This window comes from Paramisgurnus dabryanus, chromosome 15 (assembly GCF_030506205.2).
Source record: "Paramisgurnus dabryanus chromosome 15, PD_genome_1.1, whole genome shotgun sequence".
In the NCBI taxonomy this organism is placed as follows: Eukaryota; Metazoa; Chordata; class Actinopteri; order Cypriniformes; family Cobitidae; genus Paramisgurnus; species Paramisgurnus dabryanus.
Genome location: NC_133351.1, coordinates 4,987,725 through 5,000,800, shown reverse-complemented (window position 1 = coordinate 5,000,800; position 13,076 = coordinate 4,987,725). Strand labels below are relative to the sequence as shown.

At 36.4% G+C, this 13,076-nt stretch overlaps 1 protein-coding gene across 1 annotated transcript in view; it reads right to left on the bottom strand.

Annotated features, from left to right (window-relative positions):
• LOC141280837 (uncharacterized) overlaps positions 1-6,260 on the bottom strand; it is an 11,119-nt gene extending 4,859 nt beyond the window's left edge. Inside the window, exon 1 of the mRNA XM_073811951.1 lies at positions 6,088-6,260. The gene's annotated coding sequence lies outside the window, so the exon portion shown is untranslated. The remainder of the gene's footprint in view (positions 1-6,087) is intronic.
• Positions 6,261-13,076: the final 6,816 nt, after the last annotated feature.

The window sequence follows — 13,076 nt, the reverse complement described above, 5'->3', positions numbered from 1 at the left end:
ATGATTTATTATTTGCGACCCTGAACTAATTTGTGCTGCTCTTTGTAAATTGCATTGGTCATTATGAAAAACAGCTGTTGCGCCTGTGTTATTTAATTTGTGCTTTTTTAGTAAATAACCCACAGATATTACCACTTCAATTTGGAATTGCGCTCTCGTGCTAATTTGCCTCGTTTAGTAAATCTGGCCCTGTATACGTTAGAAATGTATTGCTGAAACATGGCAAAAGACTGTAAACTATGTAGCACGGAATTGCAGAGTTAGATTGTTAAACAGTTTTTTCACATTTCTAAATTCAAGATTATTTGGGTTCAGGGTAAAAGCGGTGTCTCAATGACGTACTTGAGCCATCGCGCATGGCCCTACTTTTAACACAACCATGAGCATCCATTCAGGTTGTACCAGTATGTGAAAGTTGAGAGAGACAGCAGTTTTTCCACAAGTGGGCGTGGTTTCAGTCAGTGGACACACCCCTAGCGTTTGAGAGCAGAGAATGCTGCTTATCCAAGATTTTGATAACTCATTTTATTTACTTGGTGTTTCCAGCATTCAAATTTGGTTGGGTGGTTACTAGCACATTTTTCTGTGGTGTGACAAACTCAGAACACATTTACTATCTGACTTTATGGGGACTTTAAGTTAGCTTATCTAAAAATCAACACTTTTTGCTTATTAGTTAAACTGTCTTACTTTAAAAATGATGTGGAAAAAAGACAAAAGAACAACTTTCTTCACTGTGTCCTGAGGGATAGTTGTTTAATGTTTTAGAGAAATAAAATCCACAGTGGGTAAGGAGGCTCTCATAAAGCATAATGTTTAAGTGCTTTCTTTCCTCATCTGACAGTGTTATGGCTGTGGTCCATTAGCTCATTTTATCATGTTTTCAGAATCCTTGTTTAGAGTTTCACTCTCATTACAGGATTTATATCTTCTAAGTGTGTCTGACTTTACTGACATGGGCAAAAGGTGAAATTTCTTTTGCTGTGATTTAAGAGAACAATTTTATCCACCAGCATGTGTCCCAGCTTTAAAACTGTGTCAAACATTAGAAAAAAAGAAAAAGCTTTTTATTACCACCAGCACTTGATGAAATGTGTGAAGGACGTTTTATTAGCAAAACAAGAGCTCAAATTTCAGAAGCTTTTTAGGAAATCACTCCCTTCCCAGAGGAACATTTCAGTTTTCAGATGTTGCGCGTTCTGCTCAGGAGACGTAAATAAAATTATATTTTAATAATGTAATGATGTTTGTTAATCCATCCATCCATCCATCCATCCATCCATCCATCCATCCAATCTATCATTGGTGTCAACACATGTTTAATTTATATAGATAGATGTACGGATGGATGGATGTTCAGAAGGATGGATGTACAGATGGATGGATGGACGGACGGACGGACGGACTGACGGATGGATGGATGAACGGACGGACGGATTGACGTACGGACGGATGGACATACGGACGGATGGACGGACGGATGGACGAATGAATGGACGGATGGATGGATGGACGAGCGGACGGACGGATGGACGGACGTACGGATGGACGGACGGACGTACTAATGGATGGATGGACGGACGAATGGACAGACGGATGGATTGACGTACGGATGGACGTACGGATGGATGTACGGATGGATGGATGGATGGATGTACGGATGGATGGATGGATGTACGGATGGATGGATGTACGGATGGATGGATGGATAAACGCACAAATGGACAGACAGACATATAGATAGATGGATAGATAGATAGATGTACAGATAGATGTACTGATAGATAGATGTACAGATGGATAGATGTACTGATAGATACATAGATGTACAGATGGATATATGTACAGATAGATAGATAGATAGATAGATAGATAGTAAAAATAGCAGGCTTTTAATTACTGTAAATGGAGTGTATGATGAGTGTAATCTCAAAAAAATCATCATATACAATAAATTCGTGGGGTAGCATTTAAAAAAAAACATTTAAAAATAACAAAAACAATATTGCGAAATTGACCAGGTTTTAGTTGGTCAATAGCTGGTAAATTTTAGTTGCCTCAAAATAGCAACGCGCCTGAACACACCTCGTTGTCGGACTAGAATGCCCATGGGTACAAAACTATTTAAACAATTTGGCACCGAACATGAAAATGATAATTGCGGCGGGTTAAAACTAGCAAAAGACACTTGCGTTGTGCATTGTGCCAGGTGTAGGGGGCATTGTCCCGATCTTACAAAGTAACACTGAAGCAAAGTTAAAAGCTGCAATCTGTAACTTTATCCTCTCTATCTCTCTCTTACTTTGTTTGAAACCTAGGGCACTATTTTAACGATCTAAGCGCATTGTCTAAAGCACACAGCGCAACGTGTAAATGGGCGTGTCCGAATCCACTTTTGCTAATTTAACGACGGGAAAAATGGTTTGTGCGCCGAGCGCATGGTCGAAAAGGGTAGGTCCTATTGTAATGGGAGTATTTTGGCCGTAACGTGCAGTAAACCAATGAGAGACTCAGCTCTCATCCCCTTTAAAAGCAAGTTGCGCTGGCAATATGTCTAATCCCTGTTTAGATGACGAACTCTGTAAACTGAAAAACTAAGCGGAGGAAGAAGATCCCCAGTTTAAGATTAATGTTAAATTATTGTGTTGTTTTTCACTTGTATTGAAATTGTTATTTTTTTATTAAAACCTTTAAAACCCGTTTTCTTTTAGTCATGGAAGTAAAAAGCAGGCTTGTAATTGCTTTAAATGTATGGCTATCCAATATCACCAAAACATAATTTACAAGTATGTAAGATAAGGTTTGTACTCTAAAAATACTTTATTTGTAACAAACAGGAGATACAGAATTTACAAACGGCTCTCCTCATGTTTCAGCACTTTGGACATCGTTTTTTTTAGCAAAGAGTTTTTTTAAGCATTACTTAAAAATGTTTCTAATCTCACCATATCCGCAGGTACAGAGTCATCATATAGAATAAATCCGTGAGGTAGCATTTAAAAAAACATTTAAAAACAGATGCATTTGTTTAAAGCAAAGCATTTATTTACTTACCAGGCTGCAGGTGAAGCAGCTCTTTGTGGCTTTTAACGTCTCATAATTACTCCTCATTTATGTCCAAGTGACTCAATAATAATCTTTTACATTCAATCCTTTAGTCTTTCATATTTAAAAGCATTTTTGTGCTGCTGCGCATTCATGTACTTTGTGATAAGCAAACCCGCGTTGTCCTCCCGTTTATAGGCGCATTTTACTAATGCGCTCTTTAAATAACATAAAACACATTGCGCCATTGACTTTAGACTTTAGACCAGGTTTTAGTTGGCCAATGGTGTAGTCTATTTTAGTTGCCTCAAAATAGCAACGCGCCAACAATGCGCCTGAACACACCTCGTTTTCAGACCAGAACGCCCATGGGCGCAAAAGGGGGCGCAAATGCATTTGCTATTTAAACAACGCGGCGCTAAACATGAAAATTAGGGTGGAAACTAGCGAAAGACACTTGCGTCGCGCATTGCGCTGCATTGCGCCGGGTGTAAGATAGAGCCCCTAAAATTGCACTTTACATCTTACCTGAAGTTATTTTCTTAACTAAGGTTTAGATGTTGGCTGTTTCCTTTAAAGTCATCATTATGGTGATCAATGTTTGTTTAAGTTGGACGTGACTCTTGACTTTTAACTTGTTAGTTTTTGTCTGCTATAACTTTGTGTGATTAAGACATGTTTGTTATGGCAAAAAAGACAAACCTGCAATATCCTACTGGTGAATTGGGCTCACAAATGATTTGGTTATAAACATTCCTCAAAATATCTTCTTTTGTGCTCATCAGAACTAAAAAATGTATATAGGTTTGTAACAATATGAGAGCGAGTAAATGATGACAGAATTTTAATTTTTGGGTGAACTTTCCCTTTAAGGTGCTTAAAAACAATGGTTCTTCTAATTTTTCTTAAATTTTTCTGGAATTTAGTGTTTAAGAAAAATTTTCAAGATTTTTTGCTTACCCCATTGGCAGTTTTTTTTTTTTTTTTTTTTTTTTTGCTTGTTTTATGCACAAAATCACTTAAATTTGATATTTTTGATATACAAATTTGACTTATTTTTTAGGTCGTTTTGCTCATCAAGATAAAGCATCTTAATTTAAGATTTTTTTTTGATATTTTTACTGAAAACAAGACAAAAATACTAAGAAAATCTTTTCTTGAAAATAATTTTTTTGCAGTGCATACTTTAAGAGTGTCAGATAAATAGTAAATGCATTGTTTTGCATGAACTGATCAAAGAGTCACACGCGTGTCTGCTCGGATCAGAATCGCCTCGAGGTCAGTCATTTTTGGATGCGGAGCCACGTGCGCGGTTAAATAACTTGCCACTCATGCGGACAAGTCAAGTATAAACAAAGCTATAGCCCAAGGGTGCTCAAACTTGGTCCTTGAGGGTTGGTGTCCTGCAGAGTTTTGCTACAACTTGCCTAAGCACACCTGCCTGCAAGCTTCTAGTATTCTTATTGAGAACTTAATTAGCTGCTTCATGTATGTATGTTTTGCCCTCCTGGACCGAGCTTTGGGACCCCGCTTTACAAATGTTATGACTCGATGCTTAACAACGGGCATCCAATCAGAAACTGAAGAGCACTTACCTCATATTACAATATGTGTACTGAAAACACCTGTAATGGAGTAAAAATGACATCCCAGGACTCCAAGGAAGCTAGAGATTTACTTTACGACCTGTTCTTCCACTGATGTGGAAGCGCAAAACAAACGTTTTTTTTACAAGGGCAACGCCTAGTTTAAAGTTTCAGTCAGTTTGACATCATGACTGTTGACACCGCAAATATGCAACTGAAAATGTTAACCTAGGGTTTAGGAATGCACAACGAGAAATGTCAGATTGTGAATACTCAGGGTTATCTCCTAACCTGTGGGTCAATGACGTGATGTTAATTATTTTGTATCCGTATGGTTCAATTAAATGTAAAAGGGTTAACATTTCAAAATAAATTTGCAGATTACTTGCATACATTCTCTTTTTTGAGGACTAAGTCTAAAATTTCTGGTTTTATTTCATTTTGAAAGAATATTTGGGGGATAATTGCAAAAATGTCAATGTGGTGTAACCGGTCGTGTCAAATGGTGTAACTAGTATTTTTTTAAATGAAAATATAAATATATTCATAAAAAATGTGTAATAAAATATAATCATCTGGTTTAGTATAATATGATTTTTTTTACATACGTTTTTTTTTCAAAGATTATTCAGAAGACAAAGATGTTTTTAGCATATGTCAGGACAAATATTACAAAAACACATAAAAATTTACATAATAACTAATAAAATAATATTTGTATTTTTTTATGATTACGCTTACATGCCATCAAGGTGGATAACATATTTAATATTTACCATTCTTTGGTGCAATTGGCGGTTACACCATTTGACATTTTCTTAACTTTCTTAAAAATGGTGCAAATTTTTATTGCATAAAATAAACATAAATAAACTATATAATGTGCATTGAAATAAACCTGATGCATGCTTAAATTTTTTTTTTTAAAGATTTTTGAATTTCTCATCTTGCCAAACTGTTTTTGTCACTGATCTAGGAACAGTGAAACAGGTAACCCAGGATTCCATTAACCAAAAGTGTGAAAAGCCCTATTCTGGTTTCTCGAGAAACCGTTTGGCCAAAGGTTCTTTGAAAGAACCACTTCTTTCATACATTTAAGTAGTCTAAAGAACCTTTTTCACCTTATAAAGAAACAGAGATGAGATTTCTTCAGGGAACCATTCAGCAAAAAATGGTTCTTTGATCGTGAAGCACCTTTTTTTTTAAGAGTACAGCATAAACTCCCATTCTGAGCTCAGTTTGAGGTACGGATGACATATCTTTCAAAAATCCTTTGCTTTGGGCATTTTTCTAAATGCTTCACTGCTGTTTAGAAGAAATGACAGACGTTGAAGACATACACGCCCTTTAGCAGTCAAAGTTTTCAGAGTAAGAGATTATTTACATCTGGACCATAACAGGTAGTTTTGACAATACTTATAAAAAGTTGCATATTGAAATCAGGATCTTCACTTACCTTTCAAGCAGACCCTTAAATGGCTTATGCTGGAGGATCAATTCATAAAAGATCTCAAACAATCCGTACTCATATAGAGAGAAAATGCACACAGACCAACAGTGTTGGGAATTTGCTTTCACATTAACAGCCACTGAACCTCTGGGCGTCTGTTTCCTTTCCCAGGCTCATCTGTGCCCGTCACTGCTCTTCTCAAACATGTGCTCCATGTTCTAAGCTCTTAAATGTCCCGGGAGACGATGACAAACTGATTCCCAGATCCTAAGTGAAGATTTCATGTTATCAGGAAACATACATTAAATTCAAATTCAGTTTTATTGGTAAGACATAATGACATGGTCTATATTGGCAAAGCATGTTTTCTTACTATTGCTGTCTTGTTGCAAGATGGGTTCTTTACTGTATGGTTAATTTACACTGACTTGACAAATGCCAACAAATGCTATCAATCACATTCATTCTAAATAAAATAAAAAATGGTGGCATTTATCAGTTCAGTGTGAACAAAAAAAAGTCATTGCCAATGAGGTAAGAAAAAAAATTCCAAAGGAAAACAAATGTTTTTCTTGTATTAAAACAAAAAAGTATTTTCTCCTTTTCAGCAAAAACCAGGGGCCTCATTTATGTGTAGGCTACGCAAAAAAAGTGCGTAGCTCCATGTTAGGGTCTGAGCAGACGTACGCACTTTTGCTTGTCCAATTGCTGAATGTTTTTGGAAATATAAGCCATTCTTGCTGCTCGAAAATAATTTAAACATTGACAAGTGCTCTTTTTGTCTTCTGCAACATGATCTCATGGAAAGTCGTGTTATAGTAACAAAATAGTTGATTAAGTTATTTGTGTCCATGGCACGAAATTCAACTTTTTTTCGTGCCATGTCCTTTGTCGTTTCCCTTGCATGAATTGCTATAAATAGTTTTTCGTGCCCGTAGCACGACTTTCTTTTTCATTACGTTTCATTTGATGAATTTTTTCTTATATTTTTCTATTTTAAATCATTGTCGCTTGGGGTTGGGGTTCGATTTGGGGTAGGATGTGTAAAAATGTAACAGAAAGTGATTCTAACCACAACCCCAAGCAACAATGGAAAGAAAATAGGAAAAAACAATGAGAAAACAATATATAAAATGAAACAAAAAATAAAAGCATGCAACGGACATGAAAACTACTTATAGAAATTTGTTCGAGTGAAACGTCAAAGTCATTAGTGCTCGAGACATGACAAAAAAGCTGAATTTTGTGTCATGAACTAGTAAGTAACTCGTTCGCCACCATTGACGAGTTAACTCGAGTAAACATGACAAAACGCTTCCTTTCCAATGACGAGTAATTTCGGCTTTCCACAATACCGCTTTTATCCACCGGGAGGCAACCAGGTGGCTATGCCTTACGTGTAAGAGTAAGAACTCTGAGTATGTTTTGAGGATCGACCTGAATCTGATCTCTATCAAAAATTTAATTATCTCAGCTTTTTGCTCAAAATTGTGTGTTTTTGAAGAAACCTACCCATATTTTATAGGTGATTACAAGAGAACTAATGAAGATATGATGAATTAGGGTTTTTGTTTGAAAGCAGAGGGTCTGTCCTTTCATTTGATGTGTTGTTTGTTTATATATTTAAAGAAGAACATTTTCTGGAAGGCATTCAACTTTTGTGAAAATCATGAAAAATGCTGGCGCTGGCTGGCAAATTAAAAAAAAAATGCTGGCGGCAAAAGAGTTAAAGGGATAGTTCACCCAAAAATGAAAATTCTGTCATCATTTACTCACTCTCATGTTGTTACAAACCCGCATAAATTTCTTTGTTCTGATGAACACAAAGGAAGATATTTTGAGAAATGTTTGTAACTGAACCATTCGTGGACCCCATTCACTTCCATAGAAGGAAAAAATAATACTATGGAAGTAAATGGGGTCCACAAACGGTCGACTTACAAATATCTTCCTTTGTGTTCATCAGAAAAAAGAAATGTATGCGGGTTTTATAACAACATGAGAGTGAGTAAATGATGACAGAATTTTCATTTTTGGGTGAACTATCCCTTTAATCAAATTTTTTTTATTATAACAAAACTTTTTGTGAGATCAGTCTGGCTTTTTATATGTCTATGACATTAATTAGGCATCGTTTAAAGGCGGAGATCTGAAACTGCTAAAGTTAATTTGCGCTTTATAGATTTCTCATCTGAAAGAAAGAGGTACGCGCGTTTTCTGTGCGTAAGTTCGGTATCTGAATCACATTTTTAATAAATGATAGTAAGATCACATGCACAGTAGGATGGTTTCTACACATCATTTTATAAATGAGGCCCCTGATGTCTTGTCTTGGCTGTTTTCCAGTAAATTACTGTGGATTTACATTTTGGTTATTTACTGGCAACAGTTTGTTCAAAGTTAAATGAACATTGATCATTAATGATCATTAACAGAATAAAATAAAAATAAAAGCTTCATGCAAAGCATTCTGGGAACCAAAATCTGAAGAAAAAAACAAAAAGGTTGATGAGGATGTCTGGTTCCCAGAATGCTTTGCCTGAGGCTGTTATTTTATAGTTGTATTCTGTAAAGACAAAGGGCCCTATTTTAACGATCTGAAACGCAAGTGCGAAGGGCAAAGCGCAAGTGAGTGATCTTGGGCGCTGTTGCTATTTTCCCGGTGGGAGAAATAACTCTTGCGCCAGGCGCAAATCAATAAGGGGTTGGTCTGAAGTAGGTTCATTATTCATAGGTGTGGTTTGGGCGTAACGTCAAATAAGCCAATCAGAACGTCATCCCTTTAAACGCAAGGGCGCAAGTTCCATGGCGGGTTGCTATTATTATGACAGATTTACCAGGCGCACACGAGGAGCGGTTCACAGCCAAGGAGACCGACGTTCTTGTAAGAGCAGTCAAAGACAGAGAAGTTGTTTTGTATGGGGATAGGAGAAACCCGCCCAAATCAGCGTCGGTTAAACAGGCGTGAGAGGAAATAGCCACAATTGTCTCATCAGCTGGCATCCCCAGGACGTTGCGCCGCAAGCGCTACAATGATGTCAGGAGACGGGGGAATCCCAAGCTTGCCAGCATAAATCGGGCACGCCGTGTAACGGGAGGTGGATCTGCCTCTACACAGGACCTTCACCAGCAGAGGACATCGCTGCGTCCACCCTCACCGCTGAAAGCCAAGAAACGCAAGCAGTCCAACCCCAAAGTACACTTACAAATCAAGTTCACATAAATTAAGGTTTCTTATGTTATGAAAACATTTGAATTATTATTTACATAAAATAAACGTAATACAGCCACACACAATCGTTATTTGCATGATAATTTTTTAACGCAGCCACACAATAAATAAAAACTATCACCACAATGCTCACCACAATGATTTCCCTTATCTCATGTGTTAATATTTTTTATTGTAACAATTTATGATTTGCAAAAATAACTGTTGCATCTGTGTAGATTAGATAAGCAAAGTGTGTGCACGTTGTGCACGCTATACATTATGGTCAAGTATGCGCCCTTAAAATAGCATAATGAACAACCCGCAACGCGCCACTGACTTTAGACTAGTTTTTTCTGGTCAGTAGCGCAATTGTTTTTTGAAACTGGAAAATAGCATCAGGGATGGTTTGCGCCGGAACACGCCTCTTTTTTTGCGCTGAACCGCCCAGGGAGTGCAAGTTCATTCTCTAGTTTGCCGACATGCGTCTGTGGAGGGAAAAACCCGCTGTGCGCCGGTGCAAAATACGAATGATACATGCGTCACTGACAATCTAATTTGCGCTGGGTGCAAGATAGGGCCCCAAGACTTGTTAATGTTTAATGTTCATTTTTTACTTTAAACAAACTGTTACCAATAAATTTAAATCTACAGTAAGTTACTGGCTGGCAAACAGCTGCATCACTACAGCATTTTTTTAACAGTGAATGATTGAGAAAATGATTTGAGTAAGGAGGAGAAATTAAAGGGAAAATAAGAAGCAAGACAGGCATAATACATTTACAAGAAAAGTCATTATGTTACCACTTCAAAATCAACATTAAACAGTGTTTACAACCCATTACACGTTCATAATGTGTCACATTTCCAAATGAAACAGATTATTTAACATGAAAAATGAAGGGTGGTTTAGTACTATGTTTGGACTCTCTCTCCCCAAGGCACAATGTTTAAGCAGGTGCTCTCCAACATGGTGCCCGCCAAAGCATGTTTTATTAATAGCCTCGATTTTAATATTTATTTATTACATATTTTTATATTAGCCTAGCTTCTTTTATGTATGTTAACATTTTAAACAATGATAAAACACATCAACAAGATAAATAAAATAAAATCAAGTAAAACAAAAAATTTTGAGTGGAATATATCAAAAAAGTAATCCTCCCTGTAACAGGCACATATTTTGACATGATGCACATATTTAGTGTTACATGTTTTAACAAACTTTGCATTATGCACCCTCAAAAAATAAGTCACCGGCCGCCACTGGTGGTAGTCTTTTTCCCTATAGTGGACATTAATGGATCATCCTCAACCCCCCACCAACTATCCTACTGTATATTTCGGAAATTGATTGTTGATGAAAAGTGGGAATCAAAAGTTCTGATGCCGCTTACATAATGCTAACAAATCTGATCCTGCAGGGCAGACCTTTCCATTACCGTCCAAAGGAAAGTAGAGATATATTTGTGTGCGCTTGTAGAGAGGAAACATTGGTGAATGTGAATTAAGTATGCAAGTGAAACTGCAGGGGGAAAAGGAAAGCTGACTCAGGCAGGGTAATGCCTTGACCCGTTTCCATTAAATCACTTCCCCAAAATCTAACATAAAACTTAACGGGGGTCTGAAGCTTAGCCACAGAAAGCTCTTATAACTCCTGTGCTTTGTTTCAGTCTTAATGCTTTTGCATTTCACTTTCTTACTCTTTTGGCTATGCAAACATTAAATATCAATTCAAATTTGGCTTTCAGTTTTATGTTTCTCTTCAGTTGTTTTCACTCCCCCCTCAACTAAAAAGTTAATGAAGAAATTATTAGATCTGAGCACTATTTTGAATTGAATATAAGCAAATTGATCACATTGGCCATGTTTACTCCTATGTGCGAAAGGTCACACAAGATGCAACATTCCCAGCAAATGCTGCAAAGGTCCACGGCACAAAAATACGACTTTTCCTTTTCCACCTTTTACTCAAATTGAAAAATAGTTTTTACAAGTAGTCTCAGACTTTTGGACCCACCTCAGATATAAAACCACTGCCCTCAGCGACCCTGAATCAATGTAAGAGCATTCAGAATGAAGAATGTGCAGTTTTCCCACATGCTGTTAGGTCAACATTGGAAGCTATAAAATCCCTCCCATTGTGCAGAATAAATATGAGCCACATCTATGACACAGGCAACATGATGAAACCTAAATGCAAAGTTTAAATGTGAGAGTAAGGCATATATCATAACTTCTTACATTTAGATAATTTAATGGACATTTTTCAAAAAATCTCAGAAAGCGAGAGAGAGAGAGAGAGAGATCACAATAAATGGTGCACAAAACTGAGAATGAATGTAGTCTGGTCGTTGTGGTGTACGGCGGGAATTTGTACATAATGCAAAGATTAATCGCGAATAATCACATACAAAATAAAAGTGATTTTTACATGATTAATATACAAGTGTGTGGGTAATTATTATGTATATATAAATACAAGCACATTCATGTATGTATTTAAGAAACATTTACATGTGTATATGTATTTATTTATATTTTATATTATATATTATATATACATTTTAAAAAATTATAAATAAAAAAAAAATCTGAAATCTATACATGTATGTGTGTGTGTGTTTAAATATACATAATAATTACACAATAATTCACTTTATTTTTATGCGATTAATCACGATTAATCTTTGCCCAGCAATAGTACATATTTTACGAGTTGAGTTAATTTGTAGGAATTTGTACAACGTAAATCGTACAAAAATGTATGATTATTAGAAAAAAAAGGGGCGAAAACAAAAATTAAACGTAGTACAAATTGCTCTGAGATTGCTCCCAGACAGCAGACGACTTCAGGCCAGATCTGCACCGGATCCACAACAAACTTGACAGCGCCGGTGTGGATCTGGCTCGAAGTCATTTACTGTCTGGGTTGGGATTGTTTTTTAAGTATGTGATCAACATCCACCTTCAGTCACCTTCAGCACTGTAAAAAATCTTTGCTGCCTTAAATTTTTTGTTGAATCAACTAAGATTTACAAGTTATGTCAACTTACTATTATTTATCTTGACAAGAGATGAGTTGCTATTATAAAATATAGCTGAAAAAAGTCAACTTCATTTTATATGTTATAACAACTCATCAGTAGTTATAACAACTCATCTCTAGTCAAGATACATAATAGTAAGTTCAAATGACTTGTAAATCCGAGTTGATTCAACAAAAGATTAAAAGCAGCAAAGACTTTGTTACAGTGTGACAAAGAACAGCAAAAAGATTATTCAAAACTTTGCTTGTGTTTCATAAAAAAGATTTTTTAGGTGAGTTAAAGGCGGGGTGCATGATTTTTGAAAAACACTTTGAAAAAGAGCGTCGGGGACGACTACCAAAACACACTTGTAGCCAATCAGCAGTAAGGGGCGTGTCTACTAACCAACATCGTTGCCTGGGTTGTGTATGTGTGGGACGGGTCTATCAAAAGAAGGTCCAGATTCTATTGGCTTAGGGGCGTGTTTGTTTAGGTGATTTCAAATGTCAACATTGGCTTTCAGAGATCATGCACCCCTCCTTTAATGGTGACAGATTATTAGAGTGAAATGATTTTTGGGTGTTGATTTTTCAAGTAGTTTGGTTAAATTAATTGCAAGTGTTCAATATGGCGAGTAAGGCATTTAGATCAAACCCAAACCTGAATAAAATTTCAATAAAACACAAAATGAAAGATGTATGATAATTTGCTATGTTTTATATATCTGATTTTCATCATCTTAACAGTAGTTCATG